This window comes from Scyliorhinus torazame, chromosome 1 (assembly GCF_047496885.1).
Source record: "Scyliorhinus torazame isolate Kashiwa2021f chromosome 1, sScyTor2.1, whole genome shotgun sequence".
Lineage (NCBI taxonomy): Eukaryota > Metazoa > Chordata > Chondrichthyes > Carcharhiniformes > Scyliorhinidae > Scyliorhinus > Scyliorhinus torazame.
This window is the reverse complement of record NC_092707.1, coordinates 353,005,468-353,031,074: the sequence shown is the minus strand read 5'-3', so window position 1 is coordinate 353,031,074 and position 25,607 is coordinate 353,005,468. Positions and strand designations below refer to the sequence as shown.

At 46.7% G+C, this 25,607-nt stretch overlaps 2 long non-coding RNA genes across 2 annotated transcripts in view; both read left to right on the top strand.

Annotated features, from left to right (window-relative positions):
• Window positions 1-25,607, top strand: part of LOC140426070 (uncharacterized) — a 123,352-nt gene that overhangs the window by 74,621 nt on the left and 23,124 nt on the right. The window lies entirely within an intron of this gene.
• LOC140426064 (uncharacterized) lies at window positions 3,283-12,393 on the top strand. Its single transcript, XR_011948121.1, has 4 exons — window positions 3,283-3,469; window positions 4,864-4,984; window positions 8,146-8,280; window positions 11,708-12,393. It is a non-coding gene; the product is annotated as an uncharacterized lncRNA (long non-coding RNA).

Below are 25,607 nucleotides of genomic sequence, written 5' to 3'. Positions count from 1 at the left end.
GAGGAAGGCGTCGAGCGAGGGAACCGTGGTTTACCAAAGAAGTGGAATCTCTTGTTAAGAGGAAGAAGGAGGCCTATGTGAAGATGAGGTGTGAAGTTTCAGTTGGGGCGATGGATAGTTACAAGGTAGCGAGGAAGGATCTAAAGAGAGAGCTAAGACGAGCAAGGAGGTGACATGAGAAGTATTTGGCAGGTAGGATCAAGGAAAACCCTAAAGCTTTCTATAGGTATGTCAGGAATAAGCGAATGACTAGGGAAAGAGTAGGACCAGTCAAGGACAGGGATGGGAAGTTGTGTGTGGAGTCTGAAGAGATAGGCGAGATACTAAATGAATATTTTTCGTCAGTATTCACTCAGGAAAAAGATAATGTTGTGGAGGAGAATGCTGAGACCCAGGCTAATAGAATAGATGGCATTGAGGTACGTAGGGAACAGGTGTTGGCAATTCTGGACAGGCTGAAAATAGATAAGTCCCCGGGGCCTGATGGGATTTATCCTAGGATTCGCTGGGAGGCCAGGGAAGAGATTGCTGGACCCTTGGCTTTGATTTTTATGTCATCATTGGCTACAGGAATAGTGCCAGAGGACTGGAGGATAGCAAATGTGGTCCCTTTGTTCAAAAAGGGGAGCAGAGACAACCCCGGCAACTATAGACCGGTGAGCCTCACATCTGTAGTGGGTAAAGTCTTGGAGGGGATTATAAGAGACAAGATTTATAATCATCTAGATAGGAATAATATGATTAGGGATAGTCAGCATGGCTTTGTGAAGGGTAGGTCATGCCTCACAAACCTTATTGAGTTCTTTGAGAAGGTGACTGAACAGGTAGACGAGGGTAGAGTAGTTGATGTGGTGTATATGGATTTCAGCAAAGCGTTTGATAAGGTTCCCCACAATAGGCTATTGCAGAAAATACGGAGGCTGGGGATTGAGGGTGATTTAGAGATGTGGATCAGAAATTGGCTAGCTGAAAGAAGGTGGTGTTTGATGGGAAATGTTCAGAATGGAGTACAGTCACAAGTGGAGTACCACAAGGATCTGTTCTGGGGCCGTTGCTGTTTGTCATTTTTATCAATGACCTAGAGGAAGGTGCAGAAGGGTGGGTGAGTAGATTTGCAGACGATACTAAAGTCGGTGGTGTTGTCGATAGTGTGGAAGGATGTAGCAGGATACAGAGGGATATAGATAAGCTGCAGAGCTGGGCTGAGAGATGGCAAATGGAGTTTAATGTAGAGAAGTGTGAGGTGATTCACTTTGGAAGGAATAACAGGAATGCGGAATATTTGGCTAATGGTAAAGTTCTTGGAAGTGTGGATGCGGAGCGGGATCTAGGTGTCCATGTACATAGATCCCTGAAAGTTGCCACCCAGGTTGATAGGGTTGTGAAGAAGGCCTATGGAGTGTTGGCCTTTATTGGTAGAGGGATTGAGTTCCGGAGTCAGGAGGTCATGTTGCAGCTGTACAGAACTCTGGTACGGCCGCATTTGGAGTATTGCGTACAGTTCTGGTCACCGCATTATAGGAAGGACATGGAGGCTTTGGAGCGGGTGCAGAGGAGATTTACCAGGATGTTGCCTGGTATGGAGGGAAAATCTTATGAGGAAAGGCTGATGGACTTGAGGTTGTTTTCGTTGGAGAGAAGAAGGTTAAGAGGAGACTTAATAGAGGCATACAAAATGATCAGGGGGTTAGATAGGGTGGACAGTGAGAGCCTTCTCCCGAGGATGGAAATGGCTGGCACGAGGGGACATAGCTTTAAACTGAGGGGTAATAGATATAGGACAGAGGTCAGAGGTAGGTACTTTACGCAAAGAGTAGTGAGGCCGTGGAATGCCCTTCCTGCTACAGTAGTGAACTCGCCAACATTGAGGGCATTTAAAAGTTTATTGGATAAACATATGGATGATAATGGCATAGTGTAGGTTAGATGGCTTTTGTTTCGGTGCAACATCGTGGGCCGAAGGGTCTGTACTGCGCTGTATCGTTCTATGTTCTATGTTCTATGTTCTGGGGTGGAAATTGAACAGCATGGCCGGGATTCTCCAAAATCCCGGCCAAGTGTTGACACAGGCGTCAAAACCGGCGCGAGTGACTCCGGCGTCAACGGGCTTCCAGGCCCAGTAATTCTCCCCTTCCTCAGTGGCTAGCATGGTGCCGAGTGCTGCGCGCTGCTCCAACGCCGAAAGTCGGCCCTACAGGGCCGGCGCGTCCGCGCATGCGTGCCACGGCTGTCTCCGCGCCGCCCCCCCCCCCCCCCAGGCAACATGGTGGAGCACTACAGGGGCCCGGCGGAGAGGAATATAGGCACCCCCCTGGAATGAACGCCCCTGCCGATTGGTTGCCCCCGATCGCGGGCCTGGCTATCGTGGAGGCTCCCCCCGGAGTCGGCTCCCCCCGCCCCACCCCAACCAGGATGGCCCCCGCAGCCAGAATGCCGAGGTCCTGTCAGGCAGGACCATATGCGAACGGCGCCAGTGGGACTCGGCCCGTCGAGCGTGGAGAATCGCAGCGGCCCCCGACCGGCGCCGCGGCGAACGCGCCAGCGCGATTCTCCAGTTGCCAGAGAATAGACGGCACGGCATTGCAGCGGCGTGTCGGGATACGCGTGCCCCCTCCCGGCGATTCTCCGACCCGGCACAGGCTCGGAGAATCCTGGCTCATGTTTCTGGATCAGAGGCAGGGACATCACCCACTGCCCCACAAGATCTCCCTTAAAGGGATGAGCTAGATTTAACCCAACTCTATTTTAGCAGCTAAACATCATGACTGTGTTTCAGAATCTGAACTCTCATGAACAATACATCAACTAGTTTATTTGATATTTGTGTCCCCTTTTAATTTTTCAGGATCTCTTGTCCCCTTTCTTGTTCTTTAAATGGTGTCACCTCAGAGGGTGGTACGGCTTAAGGAAATAACTTCAAATTGAATTTAAAGGGAATGAAGCTCGCAGTTAATTCAGCATGAACCGTCGTTAGGGGTGGATACATGTTGGAGTGATTTAGAGGCAGGGTGCTTCGTCTGTTAAATCTTGCTTCCTTGTGCAATCGTTCCATTTAAAACTAGACTTTTTCAATCTTTATTCTTTGTCATGCCCACCACATTCCATCCGCCACAAGCGGTCAGCCCCACTTTATAATTTACAGTGAGATGTGAACATAACGATGGCACAAAAAGTGAAATATGGCGTCAGGCTTGTATCTTCTCACATTTCACAGAGCTAGGATACAAACACATTGAACTGTTACCATGGAAAGTTTTCTTTCCAGATCAACACTTGGACTGAGGAAGCAACGGGTTTCTTTTTTTTTTTGCACGGTGTGATATCCGCAAGCCGGGAAGAACATTCTACGCAAAGCTCGTAAAAGAAGCCGGTCGGTCGGCTTAGGGAATAATACTGCAGGGTGCATTACTTTATCTGATGAAAGCTAAACTGCTCGCAGCCATTACCTGTGTTTGGTATTGTGACCGAGGTATTTGTTTCCCTTGCTCTCTTCCTTTTACTCTGAGATATTTCGAGTTGTTTGTCCAAATTTCTCTTCCGACTAATTCATGGGTAATGGGATAAATATGCTCACTCATTTGGTGTAACATAAATGATAAGTCGTGAGTGCAGAATGACCTTTCCCCCTTCATAATCCAATTTGGGCTCAGGGTTACTTCAAATCCTCTGAGGGCTGGAGTTTGTCCATTCTCCCACAGAGTTGAGGTTCCCTTCAGCACAGCTGGCAGGAGTTATTAGTTATAACAATATCTCAGGAGGAAGGGCTTGAGCCTTGAAAGAGCCCATTGTCTGAGCTTATATGAAGGCAGATTCATTATGCTTTGCAGAACACAGTTTAAAGCCCAGAATTAGGAACCCCGTCCTTGTGATTAAAGAAAAGAGCAGACCCTGGAACTGAAATACTCCTCATTTAAATCAGAGGGGAAGCCTCGGTAAAGCCTGAAAGCAAAGTAAGAATGAAAAAAAAAGCACCAATTGAAAAGTTTTAAATAGTTGTGAGTCAGTAACCTTGACTATTATCATTTACAAGCTGATTTGGGGAAAACTTTTTTCACATAGGCCCTTCGCAGGTGGCCATTCGACTAATCCAAATCCGTCTTCCCTATGTGCTTTTATTACTGCTTAAAAGAATAATTATTAATTCAAGGTACAGAACAATAGACGTGTGAAGCAGGCACTGCATTTCAGAACATTTATCACTATATTTAATGCAAGGGTGTGAGTGTCACTGGCTGGGCCAGCATTTATTGACCAACCCTGAGGGCACTTAAGAGTCAAGCACATTGTTGTGGATCTGGAGCCACATGTAGGCCAGACCAGGTAAGGGCGGCAGATTTCCTTTCTTAAAGGACATTAGTGAGCCAGATGGGTTTTCACCACAATCAACAATGGTTTCATGATCATCATTAGACTTTTAATTCCAGGTTTTGATTGAATTCGCCATCTGCCGTGGTGGGATTTGAACCCGGGTCCCCAGAGAATTACTCTGGCGTACGAGTCCAGCGACAATACCACTACACCACCGCCTCCCCGAAATACAAACGACATCTGGCACCAGTGGGATATTTGCGAATGTTTCTCTTCCATTCAACACCTCTGCTGACAGCCATTGCTAAAATTGGAGACACACAATATTATGAGTCGAGGGGATGGAGACTCTGTCAGAGCACTCCATGCTGTAGCTTGTCAACGCAATTATGTGTCATACCACAGGAGATGGTATGGTTGAGCATTTTAATCAATGAGGATGCAAATAGCCATGAAACAATGTGTCACCAATTTAACTTCCTTAATATTTCACTTCACATTTTCCAAGGGGCATTTTACCTCCTTTACTTGATATGATATTTTTATTTTTATCAGATTTAACCTTTCCAGACTTTCCCAAGGCTTTCAATCATGTACCACACTCAAAATTGGACAAACCAGATCATTATGGAGTCCGGAGGCAATGGATGAGAATATTTTATAACAAACCGAACAGGTCAGTGAAGCCTCAAACTGGAAACCTGTCTTAAACAGCCTGTCCCAAGGTACCGCCCTGGGCCCACACTTATTTCTGCTTTTTATAAGTGACATCCAAGATGCAATATCAAGCCATGATCTTTCACTACGCTGAAGAGTTCCGGCCAGCGGAACCTCTCAGTGCAGAAAATGGGGCTATCTGCGGCCTTGGCCAGGTGTTCCCCGTTGAGGCCCTGTATCTAACCCGAGAGACGTTTGATAGCATTGTGTTTCTCGGCTTTGCGAGCGCCGGGAAACATGCGGCTAAATGTGCTCGCAATGGGACTTTTTTCCCATTTAGTTAAATCGTGCCCATATTGTGCGACTTGGAGTGGAACTTTACTTCCTCACATGCAGCATTATGTATATTATTATCAGTACAAATATACAACCTATCCAACGTCAACTGCCTTATCCCCACAACTGCAGAAAAATGTATCGCTGTTTTATGTTACTTCCAGACTTCATTTCTTCAAAGACCCCACACCGGCCTCTCAATTGCCACCTACATTGACTCCAAACTGTCCAAAACATGATTGCCTGCATTCCATCTTGCTAGAATTTCCTATAACTCCTGTCATCACTGACCTCCATTCGACACCTGGTCTTTAATATATTGAATTCAAAACTTTCAGCTTTGTTTCGTCTGTGGCCTCACCCTTCCCTACTTTTGTAATCTCCTCCTGCTTACATATACCCTTATAATTTACAACTCCGGCCTTGTGCCTCACACTCTCCTTGCACCCCACCGTTGATGGCAATGCCTTTAGCTATCTTCGCTGTATTCCTTCGCATTTCCTCCATGGCAGTATTTCTCTCAGGCCTCGATGAGGTTGTTGAACGCAATCTTTTTGGACACTTTTAATTCTTTCGTTACTATGCAGCCTCTGATCTGTGGAATGTCTTGGAGTATTTTACTACTTAAAACCGTATTGATGAAAGTAAGTTGCTGTAAGTAAACAGCCTGTCATCCAGGCCTAGGAATTGGATCCTGCACTGCACGTTTTGCACATCTAAAACAGTTGGGGAAGGGTCTAATATGGTTGGGGGCATGTGCATAGTACGTTGGTTAGGGTGGGTTGTGGTCACCCTGGTAGCTTGTTTAAACCATGCGTTAGGTTCTCTGCCTATGCATATTGGATCTTAATATCCATTTCAGGCCCTTTCATGAAATATGTTTGTGAATCACCACAGCACCACAATCACCCTCCGTACCTACTGTATGGTCAATTATGTCAGGCAAACAGCAGCTCAAGCAACAGACAGAAGGCTGACTGGAGGCTTCCAGCAGAAAGATAACTAAAAGGTGCTTTATTTACCTAATTGTAGAGTCAACTGGACCTCACATTTCAGCTCCTTCCTTCCACCATGGACATCTATGAGCTGGAGTCCCCACTTGCTGAGTTTTATTTTGTTTAATGAATTTAGAGTGCCCAATTCATTTTTTCCAATTAAGGGGCAATTTAGCGTGGCCAATCCACCTACCCTGCACATCTTTCAATTGTGGGGGTGAAACCCATGCAGACACGGGGAGAATATGCAAACTCCACACGGACAGTGACCCTGGGTCGGGATCGAACCTGGGACCTCGGCGCCGTGAGGCAGCAGTGCTAACCACTGTGCCATCGTGCTGCCCTTGGCTGAACTTTCTTCATGATTGGCTCACTCTGTCCCGTGGCGAGAGTGGCTTCCTGACTCACTCCGGTTACGTGGATAGATTGACGGAGCTGGCTCTGCCCTTCTTAGAGAAAAGAAGTTTGAGTGCAGATTTGACAGAGACATTTAACTCATGAAGGGTCTGGAACGGAGCAGATGGAGCAAAGCCGACCTCATGGGCAGAAGGGTTAGGAACCAAAGATTTGAGGTGAATAGCAAAAGAACCAGAGGTCACATGAGCAAAACCTGTTTTACGTACTGACTGGTTAGGATCTGGAATGCAATCCCTGATAGTGTGGCAGAGGCAAATTCAATTGTGGCTGTCAAAGGGGTTCAGGTATTGGACAATTATCTGAAGGGATAAGGATTGGAGGCCTATGAAATAAAGGTAGGGAAGTGAGACTAGGTGAGTTGCTCTTGCAGCGGGCTGGCATGGTCACAATGGGCTCCATTGTCATCTTCTGTGCTTGATCGTTCCCTATTCATCCGCCCCACCAACCTGCCTCCCCCTTTCTGCTCTTGAAGGTATTGGCTCTGTTGGTACATGATGCCACACGTACAGAATGCCTTCAGTACATTGCTCCTGTGGTCATTCCACATGTGGGAGCCTAAGAGGAGAACACAGGCATTTCTAATTAACATCAAAGTAACGCCTGACCCAAAACCTACGGATGTGTGCTGTCCGGCAAGAACACATTGGAAGAAATCAGGAATGTGAATGCCGGCTGCTTTTCCCCTCCCCAATCAGGGGTATTGAGAGGGCAATGGGGGATCACTCCCCAACCACCACCAGGCACCCAACTGTTAGCCAGGTAAAATCAGCTCACTTGGTTAAAAACTAGAGATTAAATCAGGTTGTCCCTTGAATAAAAAGAAATACCACTGCCCTTCGTTTTCAATAAATTATCTTTCCCACACGAAACATAAACCAGGAGTTTACACCACCTTCACAGAAAAACTGCATAGTTTCGTTAAAATCTGGATCATTTGCTGTTCCCATTCTAGACATTGACTAAGTAATCTGACTAAGGCGAGAATGAACTCCATACTTTACTTCAACTAATCCCTCTATGGATTAAAAGTATTTATTTTCCCCCCACTGTACATGGATATTTATCAGCTTGGGTGTATGTTTCAAGTCCTGAGGGAAATCTCATAACTAAAGTAATTGAATCTGCCTTTGTTTCTTTAAGAAGTGATTTCCCCCTGTTGAAAAGCTTACAGTAAAATCACTCGCCCATGATTGACCGATCAAACTCATATTTGCACCTTCGAATCATGAGATTAAAATAGTTTTTGGTTTCTGTTGGCTAGTTTCTTGAATGATTATTAACAGCAGTTGCGGCCATTAATGAAAGGATTGCGAAGGGGACCATAACAGATTATCCTGTCAATGATTTGTTACTCAAATCACCATAATGACATTCATCAAAAGCCGGCTATTTGTACTTATTTCTCCCACCTCTTTCTTTGCGTTATCTTAAGGTGGAATTGAATTGCTTACAGACAGAAAGATAATGCTCAGAGCTTACTCCAGGCAGTACAACCACATTGCAAATCGGAATAAAACCGGGGCTTGGCAATTAAACTGAGTGTTACACAGAGTATAGACGCGAAGCAGTAAGTATAAACATGTAGCAATGAATAAGTTTTGCGTGGTACTATTGTAATTGATTACAGCCCGTTTCATAGATCAGCATATATTCCCCTGGGAAGGGAAAATCTATCCTGGTTTCCCTCTTTGTTTACTCCCAATGACTATTGCGTTGCATGTGGGTGTCAAGTGAGGACAACCCCAGAGTTAGTTATGCTGCCTTTTATGGCTTGAATAGTCTCATTCACTGAAGAATGGGCACTTTGGAAAGTTACTGTAGGGCTTTAAATGCCCGTGGAATTGTAATGCAGCAAAACCTGCCACCTTCGAGGAAGAAAGAAAAGACAAAATGTTGGGTTTGAAGCAGTTATGTAAATCTATCACCAGGCCTGCCGGATCACTGCAAGGCCAATCTTCATACTTCGCATGAATTCAATTCTCAATGTTAGCTTCATTTATAGGGAGAAACCCAGCTGACGGCAGGGTTGGAAGTTGCTCCAAAAGAATAATACACAACATTTAATATGAAACATATTAGCCAAACAGTTTATTTTTTAGAAAACTGTCTTAAATTACAGCAAAGTGGAGATGCAAGTGACCCCTAACTCAAGGGTCAGGCTCTCATTATGCTGACAAAAACCTTTTGAACATCTTTGTGACCACAAAGAGCTGCAGCTTTTATTTCTGAAAGTGTCACGCGGATTGAGCTTGAACAGTAAACAATATTCAGCACAAATCCATCGATATAATGCAGCACAAATTGGCAATCTCACACAGAAGCTGCAAGGATGGCTGTTGTGCCTAATTAAAGCATAGGCAACTGGTGCAATGGAAGGTATTTTACTAATGCTGGGGTTAAGGTCCAGCTGAAAGAGCAGTGTGTTGCATCCATCTGTGGTAAATCTGACTTGTTTGATGGTGAAAACCTGAGCGTTGTTCGATTGCTCAGCACTAACATTTATTTTTTTGATGAGGGGGGGAAACCACTCAAAAGAAAGAGGGAAGTATCATCTTGGATAATCCTGCAGAACCTAGCAAAACAACATATATATAGCTGCCTCAGAAAGTCCTAAAGACTGCAAGAATTCCTTTCCTTGATATGGATCTCTGAATTCACAACACCTGTTTTGTTTTAAGGTACAGGAAGGAAAGAGATGGTTGGACACCGACAGATAGTATAACTGATAGGTTCCTGACAGAAAGTAGACATCTGAAGGTGCAGAAAAGATTTTTGACTGACGAGTGATGAATGAAAAACTAATGATAAATGCGCGCTTCAGGATTCAGATTCACTTTGTTCTACCTCAGAACGTCAGTGTGATATGCAGGCAGCAACTTAAACTATGGCCCTGAAATCCATGCGGATTCGCACTCTGCAGGTGCAAATGTGACAGGTTGAAACCCCTACTCCCTTACCTCCCACACTCCTGTGGCCAGGGATAACAATCCTGAGTCTAGATCATTTGCAAGACCGGTATGGGGTGAGCATCACTGCATGTGAGATGAGGAGAAATGTCTTCACCCAGAGAGTGGTCGGCCTGTGGAATTTGTTACCACAGGAAGTAGTTGAGGCCAAAACATTGCATGTTTTCAAGAAGCAGTCATATATAGCGTTTAGGGTGAAGGGGATCAAAGGATACTGGGGGAAAGCGGGATTAGGCTATTGAGTTGGATGATCAGCCATGATCAAAATGAATGGCGGAGCAGGTTTAAAGGGCTGAATGGCCTCCTCCTGCTTCCATTTCCTATATTTCTGTGTTTCTATGTGCAAGACTGTTTCCTTGATGTTGAAGAATGTTAGAATAGTGAAGCAGTTCTTCTGCTGTGTAGATTTATGAAGTAACTGTGGTTCTTCACTCATTCTGCTCTGAACTGAGCAAGTGAGGCATCTTGCAGAAGATAATAAAGCCCCTCCATGACAAATTATCTTTTAGTCGTGAAGACTAAGAGCCTCTCGCAGCCAACAGAAGGAATCACAGTCGTTTTCAGCTAGCACGAGTTCTGCATCAGCCTTTAACAGCACATTTGCTGAATAGCCTGGCAATTCACCCATGATGGAGGGGTGAAGATAAGATCCCCTTATGACATTCTTCACCGGTTGGAGTTGGGGTAGAGGAGAGCTGGCGGGCGGGTGGTAGTACAGTTGAGTTGTTACTTTTATGGGGAAAGAATAGCAGGAGTTTTATGTATCAACGCCGTACTTTATGTGGGAATTTTGGCATATCCTGGGGATCAGCATTGATCGTAAATTAAACTGGATCAGCCACTTTGTGACAAGAGCAGGTCAGAGGCCGGATAGGGTGTGGCATGGAACACAGCCGGACTCCCCAGAGGCTTCCCAACATCTACAAGGCAAGGATAGGAACTCCACTATCTCCAGGTTCCCATCCAAGTCACTTATTATCCTGACTTGGAAATAAATGATATTCCTTCGATGTCGCTGGGTCAAGATCTTGGGATTCGCCACCGTCACCATGTGGGTTGGACCATTGTATGGAGGCAGCTCACCAACAGATTCTCAAGGCAACTCAGGGTAGGTAATAAATGCTAACCGTGTCAGCAACAACCACATCCCAGAGACAAATGTTTTTAAAATGTACCCAAATGGAAGAGACTCCAATTCTCCATCATTGACATTTCTCACTTTGATGACTGGTGCATCATTAATCTTATATATCAACTTATGTTTAACACAGGTATCCATATTTCTATTTGCTTCGCATCAAACAGCTTTAAAAAGCAAATCTGAGCCTGAACCTATCATCACATGAGCTTTTCCAGCACGAGGAACCATTGATCTTTCTCTTGTTGTGAAACCATGCTCTAAAACAAAAAACATTTTGATCTTTGAATTCACTGGCAGGTTGATTTTTGGTTGATAATTGATCATTGATTTTTAAAATAAAGACTAAAGCCACATTTCAGTGACTTGGGGTCACTGTTAAAGATGACTGCACATTTGTACCTCTATATCTTCCATAGTCCAAAAATATATTGAAATGGAGGCAACGTGTCTGAAAAGCTGTACAGGAAGAATGTGGGGTTACCTCCTATCCTATGAGCAAAGCATCTAGTCAATCATCTCGGTACTCAACTGGGTGGAGACTTTATCACTTGGACAATGGGACTGTGGTTGAGAGGAATTTCAAGCCTTAATCTAATCAAGTTATAATTACGCTGCACTAGACCTGACCATATTTGGATCATTGGGTAATTGCAGAGATGTCATGTGACAAGCCAACTCTTTTGTGTGTTTTAAGTACTGCTTACTCTGCAGAACTGGGCAAGCAACTGAGATGCTGAAGGAATGAGACCCTTAGTGGGTTCCTTTTGTCTCTCTCTTCATCCAACTTGTAGGTTTTTGAACACTTTCTGCTGATTTTGACTACCAATGTGCCACACAGAGATATTAAAAAGAACCCAATCCACTGCTCTTTGTCTCCACAAAAACAGGTAAATCATCTGTCTACACCTTCGAACTGCCTTGACGTTGATAGCAACTGAATAGCACTGAATTCCGCCTGAAGCCAGCCAGCGTCACTGAGCTGCAAGGCCAAATACCACCTGACACCAGATTCCCAAAGTTATATTCAAAACTTGGTTGCGGCAGGAGACTCGCAGAAGGGCAGTGGGAATGCATTAAGAATGTTCTCAAAGCATCCCTTAAGAGGGCAAACATCCCCATTGACTCAGGGGAGTCCCTGGCTTAGGACTGTCCAAAATAGAGAAGTTGTATTTGCGAAGACAATGGACACACCAAGAGTCCTCATCAGGGGCACAGAGAGCCAGAACCATGGTGTTAGAGAGAGTGCGCAAATCTCCAAACATCTCACCTGCCTGACCCTTCAAGAACCCCCTGTCCCACATGTCTGCAGACACTGGACTTATCAGCCATCTAAGAGCTCATCGGACTCATCAGCATGGAAGAGAGTCATCCTTCATCCCAAGGGATTGCCTAAGAAGTAAAAAGGTTCAGTTATTGTCTGCAAAAACATGCTGACCCACCCCAGCAGCTTGCTGAACTCAATTTTTCTGCAAGCATCTCATCCTGAGCACCTGCCTGAACAAATTTGAGTGCAAAAATGTGTTGCAAATTGAGGAAGATTTGTAAATGAATCTATAAACTAATGCAAATGTAAGGGTATGGCTGCTTTGCTTTTGAAAACTTCAACTTCACTCATTCAAGGCAGACAAGCTGCAAGACAGATTTGTCACGTTTCTGTCTTACTTCATGGTATTTTCTGTCATAAACAGAACTAAACAAAATTGCTCCAGAAAATGACTTTTGACCCACTTAGTAAACAAAGGAATTCAGCACAACTATACTGTTAGATGATGTAATACAGTTAGCAAGGATAGATAAAAGTAATATATATTCCACTAATATGACTAATTCCCCCTTGACTGGTGCTACCATTCCCCATCCACCTTCCCTTGACTGCTGAATTATAAACAAGAACTATTTTGCAAGATTGTGAGGTTTCACAAGGATGATAAGTTTTCTACTGAAAAACGACTGCCCTCTGCTACGAGGTCATAACATTTTCAAATATATTTGATGACACTATGTCAAAGATCACCTTGTCACGTTACTGAAAGTAAATTGCAATTGGCTCACTTAAAGTCGTTCCGTGCTGTGTGGTACTGAGCTACACAGACTAGGCCACTTCCAGGCTCAATGCTAGTTAAGTGCTGATTGCTGATTTTTTTTTAACTTAAATTAAGTATGCCTGGCCTAGCGAAGAAAATAATATTGCAGGGTTCCCAATCTTGAGGTAATGGGGAGGTGCTCGGGTTGCATTTTAAATTTTACGAAGCCCAACTATGTAAATCTCCAGTCAGACCTCACCTGGAAAACTATGTTCAATTCTGGACACCACAGACTGAACTGTTGTTCTGGAGTTTGAACGCTGACATCAGGTGAATATCTGGGTCCCAACATCAGGCACGGATGTCTGATGTGGTTTTCTTTTAATAAGCAGGTCAATTAGTGGCTAAGGTGCCTGCTCGCTGTACAATAGGGTGCCTCGCATCACTTACAGCTTGGTCGTCCACCTTCAAAGATGGAAGCTGCTGATGTCGATAAAAGATAGAGAATGAGAGAGAGAGAGAGAGAGGTCGGGGGATTTAAAAATATATATATTACCATTCAAAATGCCTTGAGCTGCCAGGCCATGATTGTGGAGGGATAATCTCTCAACTGGATGTCTATGGCCACAGCTATGGCCCAACAGCCTTTGTGAATGAGTCAGGCTAAGTTCCTATAGCTGGATGCAACGCTGGTTCCTTCTCTCATCTACCGCATGGGAGGTCTCCTCAATCCCCGGTTTCATTTCATTTAGTTCACAGGATAGAATCCCGATAGTCGAGAGGAGGCCATTCAGCCCATCGAGTATGCACTGACCCTCTGAAAGAGCAAACCCCCCCCCCCCCCCAAGGCCCACTCCCATGCCCTATCCCCGTAACCACACCTAACCCGAATATCTTTGGAATGTGGGAGAAAACGGAGCACCTGGAGGAAACCCATGCGGACGCAGGGAGAATGTACAAAATTGCAAAATACAAAATCTGGATCTGTAAACACTTAATTAACTGCAAATGCTCGCATTCTAAGCATTGTCTTGCATCTTTGAATTTGTCCATATATATGTTTCTGGAACATACCTCTTCATTCACCTGAGGAAGGAGCAGTGCTCCGAAAGCTAGTGTTTGAAACAAACCTGTTAGACTTTAACTTGGTGTTTTAAGACTTCTTACTGTACAAAATTGACACAGTCATCCAAGGCTGGGCCCCTGGCACTATGAGGCAGCAGTGCTAACCATTGTGCCACTGTGTTGTGTTTCGGCCTCAGTGGGGGTGGGGGCCATGCCAGCTTGAAAAATTCCATCAGCTTGTGTGAGATTGGCTTTAGTCGGCCCTTTAATCAACCTAATAGATTACCTGGTGATTGTGGGTGGGTAATCATCACATACCCACAATTCCTCCTGGAGCAAAAATGGCCAGGAAGCAGGAACATGGTGGTAGACCGGCATGCGAGCCAGTGGTGGAAACACGCGGAGCCGTCCACCTCTGGTTTCACCTGGAAATGGCTCCGCCTCATCACCCTGCAAATCCTTCCTTACTAAAATCCGGGAGCTTGTATTGTGCCAGAATTTGGGGAGCTGTCTCACAGGCTAGTCAAGGAACATCCTAATATAGTCCTATTGACTGAATCATATCTTGCAGATAATGACCCAGACACCACCATCACCATCCCTGGGTGTGCCCCCACCCCCCACCATCAGGACAGGTCGAGCAGAGGAGGCAGCTTAGTGGTATGCCATTGGGAGGGAGTTGCCCTGGGAGTCCACAATATCCACTGTGAACCCCATGATGTCTCATGACATCAGGTCAAACATGGACAAGAAAACCTCCAGCTGATTACCACATAATGCTCCCCCCCCTCCCCCTGTTTGCCACCGCCCCACCCCCCCCCCACACCCCCACCCCCACACCCCACCCCCACCCCCACCCCCCCACCCCCACCCCACCTTCCAGCTAATTAATCAATACTCTTTCATGTTAAACATCACTTGGAGGAAACAATGAGGGTGGCAAGAATGTACTCTGGGTGGGGAGCTTCAACTTCCATTACCAGGAATGGCTTGGTGCCACCACTACTGACCGAGCTGGCTGTTTAGTAAAGGATGTTGCTGCTAGTCTGGATCTGTGGCAGTGAGAAAACCAATGAGACTAAAAATAACCTTATTTTTTTTAAATTTTAGTGTACCCAAATTCATTTTTTCCAATTAAGGGGCAATTTAGTGTGGCCAATCCACCTAGCCTGCACATCTTTGGGTTGTGGGGGCGAAATCCATGCAAACACGAGGAGAATGTGCAAACTCCACATGGACAGTGACCCAGAGCCGGGATCGAACCTGGGACCTCGGCACCATGAGGCTGCAGGGCTAATCCTCTGCGCCACCGAGCTGCCCCGATACTAAAAATAAACTTGACGTCATCTTCACCAACCTGCCTGTCCATATCAATAGGAGTTACCATCGCATGGTCCTTGTGGAGATAAAGTCCTATCTCCACATTGAGGATACCCTCTGTAATGTTGTGCGGCATTGTCACTGTGCTGAATTTGCACATTTTGAACAGATCTAGCAACTCAAGAATAGACACCCATTGAGGTTTTGAGGGTCAAAAGCAGCAGCAGAATTGTACCCAACCACAGTATGTAACCTCATGGCCCGGCATATCCCCCAATCTACCATTACCACCAAGCCAGTGGATTAGCCCTGGTTCAATGAAGAATGCAGGAGGGCATGCCAGGAGCAACACCAGGCATACCGAAAAATTAGGTTTCAACGTAGACACCGATTCCACAATCGAAAGATCGGGGCGGGATTCTCCGACCCCCCGCCAGGTCGGAGAATTGCCGGGGGGCGGCGTGAATCCCGCCCCCGCCGGCCGCCGCATTCTCCGGCACTGAAAATTCGGCGGGGGCGGGAATCGAGTTGCGCTGGTCGGCGGGCGCTCCCCGGCAATTCTCCAGCCCGCGATGGGCCGAAGTCCCGCTGCTGTCATGCCAATCCTGCCGACGTGAATCAAACCACATACCTTATCAGCGGGACTGGCGGCGCGGGCGGGCTCCGGGGTCCTGGGTGGGGCGTTGGGGCGATCTGGCCCCGGGGGCTGCCCCCACGGTGGCCTGGCCCGCGATTGGGGCCCACTGATCCGTGGGCGGGCCTGTGCCGTGGGTGCCCCTCCGCCTCGGCCACAGCCTTCACCATGGCCGATTCGGAAGAGACAGCCCCCCCTGCGCATGCACGGGGATGATGTCAGCAGCCACTGATGCTCCCGCACATGCGCGGACTCACGTCGGCCGGCAGAGTCCTTTCGGCCCCGGCTGGCGTGGTGTCAAAGGCCTTTCCAGCCGGTGGAGCAGAAACCACTCCGGCACAGGCCTAGCCCCTCAAGGCCCCCAAAGGTGTGAAGAAATGCTCCCCACTTGCCTGGATGAGTGCAGCTCCAACCCAACAACACTCAAGAAGCTCGACACCATCCAAGGAAAAGCACTTGATTGGCAACCCACCCACAAAAATTCACTCCCTTGACCACCAACAGACACTGGCAGCAGTGTGCACCACCTATAAGATTCACCATAAGAACTCACCAAGGCTCCTTAGGCAGGGCCTTCCAAGCCCACGGCTGCTACCATCCAGAAGTGCAAGGGCGGCAGGCACAGGAGAACATCACCACCGGACGTTCCCCTCCAAGTCACTTACCATCCTGACTTGGAAACATATCACCTTGCTATCAGCAAAACAACTCAGTTTTGTTTCTACCCTAACCCCCCCAACCCCCTCCCTGCTCCCCTCCACTGGCAAACCCCCCCCCCCCCGCTCCAACTCCCTCCCTGATCCTTTGCTCCTGGACTGCTTCACTGTCACTGGGCCAAAATCCTGGAATTCCCTTCCTTTCAACATATGGACTTCAGCAGTTCAAGAAGGCAGCTCACCTTCATCTTCTCACAGGTAATTAGTGATTGGCAATAAAATGATACCCACATCACATGAATGAATGTTTTTAAAATTCATCCCCACAGCCCCAGGAAGGATATATTGGTCATGGAGGAAATTCATCACATATTTACAGAATAACACTGGAACCAGAAAGGTTACGTAATGAGGAAAGTTTGCAGAGATCAGCTTCATATTTCCTTAAGTATAAACTGATAAGGAATGATCTAACTGATGTGTTTAAAGCATTTGATAGGAAGAGCGAAACTATTCTTTCCGCTGCTTGGGATCCAGAACCAGGCCAATTCTCACAGGCTGATCCATGTTAAAATCGAGGCCCTTGCTGACACTCCAGCGTAGAGTGACAGATTTAACAACTATCACTCAATGGGATTGTATTTACTTGTTAGCCGGCCAAAACTATGACTTAACTATCTCTGGGAAGTATGAATATGATACATGTATCAAATGCATTTTGAACAGTGAACACAAGTGCTACTCCATGTAACATGTGTGGCCCCATGACTTCCAAGTCTCTGCTGAGTTTGCTGATCTCAGCCAAGCAAGCAGCCGGAACTGCAGCCAGCCTCCGTGCTGTAAGGCCTTGGAGGGCGAAAGCAGCCAGGGTTTTTCCTGATAGTTACCCAGTGAGCCTGGTTGCTATGTGCAGATGTTGGCAGAGAATGGGATCAAGGTTAACTGTTCTGCCTTCCCAGGGTCAAACCCCCCCCCCCCACTGACAGACAATGCCTGGGCTCCCACTCGCGGGAGGCAGGAGCTGCTGCCAAAGTCTGTGGAATTGTAACCCACAAACTGTGGAGAAGAAAAAGCCAGTGGAGGGGAGCAGGGAGGGGGTTGGGGAGGGTTGGCAGTGGAGGGGATCAGGGAGGGAGTTGGAGGGGTGGGTGGTTGCCAGTGGAGGGGAGCAGGGAGGGGGTTGGGGGGTTAGGGTAGAAACAAAACTGAATTGTTTTGCTGATGGCACTCTCTCCCCTATTCACTCGCTGACCCCAACTCAAACTGATAACTTTTCATCAATTAGGGCAGCTTGCATTGTTTGAATCACTGGGCAAATTATTTAAGGAAAGCATTTTGTTATTCAGTACCCGGAGAAACATTAAGCAGACTGTGTTCTGTGGAATCGCTGATTCTTGCCAGTATGAGAGCGGCTTTGAAGGAAGTTTCATTTTGAGGGAAGGGGGAGGGATTTGCTATGTATCGCGGCAAATGTCGGTTTTAGTGTCAACACAACCGTGTCTCATTCTGTGTTTAATGAGTTGCAATGGTTCTGTTGAAAAAAAAATGGCAAGGGCAATAAAAAGAGCTTGTGACTAAGAATCCTGCTTGGTTGTACAAGCAAGAACTCTGCAGATCGGCACCAATGAGAAGGAACATTGACAGGTTGGATTTCTTTTTGCCAATTCATGCAGGGAATTTGGAAATACTTTTTAAGTCACGAAAAGAAGGAAAACCGTTAGTGTGAAACTGGCCACTTCTTATTCGAACTAAACGTTTTCGATAGTCGGTTGTTACATAACACCTTTTGTGGCCAACAACAGCCAATAAAGGCACAAAAGCACAGCAAGCGACATTATTCATTGAGCTGGGTTTTTCTCATCTGAGCCAACCGAAGCGGCATGAAACAGAAGGGCCTATCCTTGAGTTACACCAACAGAACCTGTTTTTCATCACTGATTAATAATCGAGGAGCCCCCATCATCCCCCTGCCCAGAGACCAGCTTCCCACAGGCCCTTAGAGTGCTGGAATTAAGGCTCACTCTAATTCAATATCACGACAGTGTTTAAAATGCTTTGAATGCCTTTTCACTAACTGAGTGCAGGAAGAAGTACGTGTGACCTCTTGACCTCCCAAGCTTCAGTCGGGGCGGTTGAGAAACCTTTTCAGAAACTTCTCTGAGAAAGTTGCTGCCCTCAGCAAAAAAAAAAGCTTTAAATAAAAACCTCCCAAATATTTTTAAAGTGTCACTTAATTTAAAGCAATTATTAGTCCAATCATTTAATGCTAAGGAAATAGACATCAGAACTAAGGAATGCCACTTGAATAGTTCCAGCTGAATAGATTGGAAAATTCACATCTTTGTAAACTATCCAGTTAACGAGTTCAATGCGTGGAGATGTCAAAAGATTTTTATGGAAAGAAAGCTGCAGTTTGTGTGGCAGCGCACTGCACTGCGCTCTGTGTGCCAACATCCAAATCAATTTATCCTGGCAAAAATGATCACATCTTGGAAAAATCACTTAACAAATCCCTAAATCAACACCAGCTGCTCCAGTTCTGTATCCATGAAATGATCCATCAGAAAAAGATGACAGTTTTCAGGGATGTTTTTTTTTAAACAACATAATCAGTAAGAGGTGAACAATGAGACCCTGAATGGGTCTACAATGAGGAAAACAAATAATTTGTTAAAAATGTCTGGGATGAGCAGATTTGTACGGGAAGCCTGTCTTTGGAAATAAATATTTAATCAAATGCCATGAAATGCAACTTTTTTTCCAACATCGGGCGGTGAAGTGCCGACGCCGGAGTAAAAACGGGAGTGTTTTACTCCGGCGTCGGCGCCCATTCCAGGACCCCATTCTGCGGCCCACAGGGGGCTAGGACGGCGGCAGCCTCCGCCGCTCCAGCTGCCGATCCTGGCCTGAACCCGTCGCCGCGGGGTCCGTGCATGCGCAGTTGGGCCGGCGCCAACTAGCGCATGCGCAGCGGCCTTCTTCCCTGCGCCGGCCCCAACGCCAAATGGAGCAGGGCTACAGGAGCCGGCACGGAGGAAAGGAGGCCGGGGGGCAGAGAGGGCGGCCCGCCGATCGGTGGGTCCCGATCGCGGGCCAGGCCACTACGGAGGCCCCCCTCCCCCCCCCCCCCCCCCGGGGTCGGACACCCCTTCCCCCCCCACAGGCCTCCCCCGGACTCTTCAATTCCGAGGTCCCGCCAGCTTAGAGGATGTTAGAACGGCGCCGGCAGGACTCGGCTATTTGATGATGGCCGCTCGGCCCATCTGGGCCGGAGAATCGGTGTCCGGGCCACAGAGTCGGCTCATATCCCAACCGGCGCCGACCACACTGGCGGCGATGGCACCGATTTTCTGCACTGCGGGGAATTGCGTCCTGGCATCAGGGCGGCGTGGCGCGATTCGCGCGGCGCCGATTCTCCGACCCGGCGGGTTGGGGGGGGGCGGAGAATTCCGCCCATTGTCTCTGGTTAGCACTTCTGTCCCAGACTTCAGGCTTTGTCTTGTAAAGAATGTGTAAATATTTGCGAATCTTCTGATTGTTTCAGTTGTTTTCTTTTACATCATGCACACACGCATACACTCGCACGCATACATGGGCACACATACATCTATGTGTGCAAATTTGTGTATTTTACAGGTGCATGCACATTGGCCGAGAATTTCAGGTACTCCCATTTTGGAGATGATGGGTTGTGTTGGTACTTTCCTTGTGCCTGAATGGTGAGGCCCGAGGCGTCCTCGATAATGGTCCCCATGCTGTTTTCCCTTTTTGCAGGCGGGTTTCACAGAGCTTCTGGTGGAGGATAATGAAAAAGCTGTTCCAGTCCTCAGTTAGGTGTGGGGTTGCAGGTGAGGGAGTGCTGAGGACTGTGTTGAGATGGAGTTGTGGCTGGGGGAAGGCCGGGTGTGATCGTAGGCCAGGTGGAGATTGGGGTTATGGGGGCTTTCGATATCATGGTGGGGGGGAGCAATTGTTGGGTGCAGAGAGGTTGGGGATTTGTGGATGGGGGTGGGATGGGGTGGGGGGGCAAAGAGCAATGGTCAGTGGCGGGGCAAGGAGGACTGGTCGTACGAATGTGCCTTAAGGCTGGGGTGAGTGGAAATGAATGATAAAGGGAGCAGCCCTTACTCTTTTAATATACCGAGAGAAACAGAATTCCCCTCTTCCCAGCTCCACATACAGGTAAGCAATTATTAGAAATATACCTTGTCATATATCTTGTTTTCCAGCAATTCAATCTTGGAGCAGGTGTAAGAGCCTAGTTTCATATTCAAAGAGGACGTTCTTATGACATTGGGAGGGCAGTCTGCCTGGAGCAGGTTGACACTTGGGATGTAGACTTTCTGGCAAAGTGTAATTCTGGTAGGAGTCTGACCACATTGGACCTGATATTATCGCCTCCGTGCAACTGATGGATCCATCATATTTTATCTCTGCTTTCAGTTTTAATTTCAGGTCAACTCATTTGGATTCCCTTGCCCAGTTTTCCTCATGTTCTCATATTTTCATTGGTGCAAATCTTTCCCATGCCTTTTCAGATTCCACTTGCACATTCTTTTGCCTCTGCATGAACCTATCGTCGAAGTCTTATTCAGCAGCTTGCACTTCATTTGACCAATTAGCACCCTCTCTGTAATTGGGACATGTGCATTTTTCTCCCAGCTTTTTTTGCCAGCTCTACATAAATGCCGTTTGCCATCCTGTCTTCAGTTCTGTGAAAGTGAACATCATAACCTATTGCCACAGCTGCTGACTGGCCCACTGTGTATTGGCAGAATGGCCAGTTTTCATCACATGTACTTGGTTGCTGAAATCCATGGTGGCTCCACCAATTACCCTCCAGAAGTTCCGTTAAACCCGCATAAAGTTTTCACACCCTTCTATTGGCACAAAGTGAACCTCATTGTAATGGCGGGAATGCAGATTGTGGGGGGATGCCAGCAATTTGTCTGTGTATTTGGGAAGGGCGTGAACGGTGGCCAGAATGGGATGCGTTCTTCCCTGTGTGTTTCTCCAGAAGCTTACAATGGAGTGTCATCACCAGACACTGAAAATCAACATTGCAAAATGAAACAGAAGTTACCTTGGCAATCGTCCTAAGACCAGCAAATTTCTTGCTCACTTACAGTCTGCAGTAGGAATGTATCATTGGCCCATGAATGCAGCATTTATGCTATGTATCACTGTGCATGTAATGTTGCAGCTGCACTAATTTTGTAGTGGCCACAACATAGTGAGATTCAAAGTAAAAAATAGAAAATGACAAATTAAAATATAATGGATACCGAACTGGAAAAGAGCTGTGAAATGAAAGGGAAAAGGCCACTATCTAATGCCTTTTAGCTATGCTGCACTGAGGGGTTGGAAACTTTGTAAAGCCCCTGGACATTGAATTTATGTAGTAAGTATCACAGTTGTAATGAGACAAATCAGAATGCAAGGTTCTGCATGGAGAAAAGTTGAACTTCATTACACTATCTGTAACGACCATTTTGAAATGTTCTTTCAGATATTTTATGTACAAAGTATATTTTTGGGAGGCGGTGGGGGGGGGGGGGGGGGGGGGGGGAATCTCAATGAAATCAAAGGGAATCTGGCTCAAACTTGCTCTTTTTATCACACACATACATGTTTGCTCACCGTGAGAGGGCTGGACTGTGTGCATCTGCTTCACAGCGCCAGGGTCCCAGGTTCAATTCCCGGCTTGGGTCACTGTCTGTGCGGAGTCTGCACGTTCTCCCCGTGTCTGCGCGGGTTTCCTCCGGGTGCTTTCTTCCCACAAGTCCCGAAAGACGTGCTATTAGATAATTTGGACATTATGAATTCTCCCTCTGTGTGCCCGAACAGGCACCGGAGTGTGGTGACGAGGGGCTTTTCACAATAACTTTATTGCAGTGTTAATGTAGGCCTACTTGTGACAATAAAGATTATTATTATTAATAACTTGTCAACACCCGGGCAATGGGGCATTTGGGTAAGTTATGCAAGGGCAGCATGTGCTGGCGGACTCTACTCCAACAAAGGGTTAATACCCTCAGATGATGGGGTGTTGGGGGGGGCAGGCAGAAAATTGGTGAGGGAGAAAAAGGAAAAATGTTACATTTAAGCTTCAGCTCAGGAAACAGGGAATTTGCCGCATAAAAATTGTGATTCCGGAAATGAACACTGGATATTTTAGGAGGCGTTCCTTGGAAAAATTTCAGAATCTTCTTCTGGATCTGAAATGATCCCTTCAGATGTTCAGCAGCCCCTAAATAGGAGCAGTTATCTGAGGGTGCTGGAGTAGGCCCTGGTTTACATAAGAGCTGCAGTAGGAGAAAGAATTACGGTATTCATATTTATTATGCATGCCAAACAGGGAGGGAGATAAAAGCAGCTGCCATGACAACGGCAAGTTTCATTTGTTCCTTTCATTTCAGATCGTGGACCGTGAAAGAAAGTATTTGTGCTCACGGTCGACCTATCTTTCGCTGAATTCTCTGTATGCTGTGTTTAAAACACAGCAGAATGTCCCTTCCCAATAGGGGGAGGGGTTGTTGAAGGAAGCCAGCAAAACAGAGTTAAGCTCGCTTTTTAAAAAAAGTTGATGGGGGAAAATTGCAAGCAACCCAAAAACTGTATGCTGTTTCTATTTGAGCTGCAGAAATGTTTTGTTAGTTCTCTTGAGTCTTTACACACATTCTGCATGTCAGCAGTGGATAACCTGACTTTTTCCGTCAGCACACTCTCTCGGGCTGCCTGTGCTGACGATGAGACACGTGCCAGGATTGCCAAAAGCAAGTGTAGCCTTGGCCAGATTTCGATATTAGGGGTAAATCTGTCGACCAAACTGAAAGTCTATGGAGCTGCCCGCTCTGCCCACACCTACTTCATGCCTGCGAAACTTGGACTGGGTACCAGCGCCATGCCAAGAAGCTCAGCCCCTCTCACTAGAGCTGAAGATCAAATGTTAGGACAAAACACCAGACACTGAGATGCTCACACCCCGAGATGACATGCCAAAAATCCCCACCACAATGAGGCAGTCCCAACTGAGTTGGCTTGTTCATGTAGCCAGAATGCCTGACACTCGCTTGCCAAAGCGAATCTTCCATGGGTAGCTTAATGCTGGAGTGTGCTCTCAGGGCAGTCAAAGGAAGCGCTGCAATGGCATTCTAAAGACTTCACTTAGTTTGAAATCAATTTCAAGTCTGGAGTGGACATCACCCAGGATCTCTGCACCTGTCGCAACCAAATAAAAAGTGGTGCCGCCTCCTTTGGAAGCGAGTGGATATTAGAAACAGTGAGAAAATGCAAGCCAAGGAAATCACAATCCAGGAACATGTCCAAAACACAATTGTCTGCAATATGTTGCCCTATTTACAGCAGAACGTTTCAGACACAGATCGGCCTTGCAGTCACATTCATACCCACTGAAACCCTACCAAACTGAAAATGAACATGGTGGCCTTCGCCTTGAAGGACAAACAAGACAAGTCATGTTTCTGGACAGCACGGTAGCACAGTGGTTAGCACAGTTGCTTCACAGCTCCAGGGTTTCCGGTTCAATTCCCGGCTGGGTCACTGTCTGTGCGGAGTCTGCACGTTCTCCCCGTGTCTGCGTGGGTTTCCTCCGGGTGCTCCGGTTTCCTCCCACAGTCCAAAGATGTGCAGGTTAGGTGGATTGGCCATGCTGAATTGCCCTTAAGTTAGGTGGGGTTACTGGTTTACAGGAATAGGGTGGTGGTGTTGGCTTAAGTGGGATGCTCTTTCCAAGAGCTGGTGCAGACTCGATAGGCTGAATGGCCTCCTTCTGCACTGTAAATTCTATGACTCTATGGACACGCTTGCACTGTCTGGTTTGCTATTCCTACCTGGGAAGAGAGAGAACTGAGACCTCTGGAAATTATGAATAAACATGTAGCAAGAGGGAATGCAAACAACACATGAAGAAATACCAAGAAGGCAGCAAAATTGGTTTGACAGTGCTCTGCTCCCAATCTCTCATCTAGCAAACTGTAAGTCTTCCAGGGGATAGCTTTGGTCCTTTCTCCCATTTCTACCGCCTGTCTACCGTATGAAGTCCACCTCTTACTTCTGTAGCCTCTGAGTCACATGAGACCCCACTCTTTTAGGGCTGGACTTTCAGTGGTGGGCACACATGAAATATGAGGGTGGAAAGCCCACCCCCCAACTGCCAACTGCCCCCCTGCCCACTGCCTCCCTGCCCATTTCGACCCCAAAATGTGATATTGGCTGCCGATTGATAAATTAATGGGCAATTGAGCTTATTACCAAGCTAATTGAGCCATATTTCATGCTGCCCATATCATAAAACAGTTGGCGGTGGCAGGCGGGTAGGAGTGGGGAGCCCACTTTTGAAAATAAAATTGGAAATGTTGGTGGGGGGTGGTATAACATTCGGGGTTCCCTTTTGTGGACCGAGGTCACCTCCCCTTTGTTCCTTCCCCACCTGGCCCCACCATCTCTCGCGCACCTCCCCCCCCCCCCTCTCCTCCTTTGGTTGCCTAATTCCTCCTGCCCCTAAAAGCCATGTCCAGGACCTAACGGAGTTCTTCATACTCCTACTTGCAGTCCCAACAGCTCCCACTATTTAGTCCTGGCACTGCTGGGACTGCTAGCGCTGCAGGGCATTCAGATTGGCCAGCATCCCTCGAGAACGACACTTCGTCCCACTGACGGGCAGAAGTCCCACTCTCAACTTGTCTACCCCACTGCCAATGCGTTATTGCTGACTGTTGGAATGGGCTGCAGGGTAGTGCATAGAAATAGAACATAGCACTAAATTCTAATTACAGCATTACAAGACTTTTAAAAAATAAATTGGTAGGTGTAGTGATATCATGGTTGTGTTGTAATTCACCGACTGACCACTAGGAGACTCATTCATATATAAGTGAATGTTAGAGTCAGATAACCTCAGACCACTAAGGAGCTGGGAGAGAGGTTGCTTGTGCACGTTCATACTGTTATTCATCTGTTGTTTTGTATATAGTTGACCCACAATTAATATTTTTAAAAATAAATTTAGAGGACCCAATTAATTCATTTTTTCCAATTAAGGGGCAATTTAACGTGGCAAATCCAC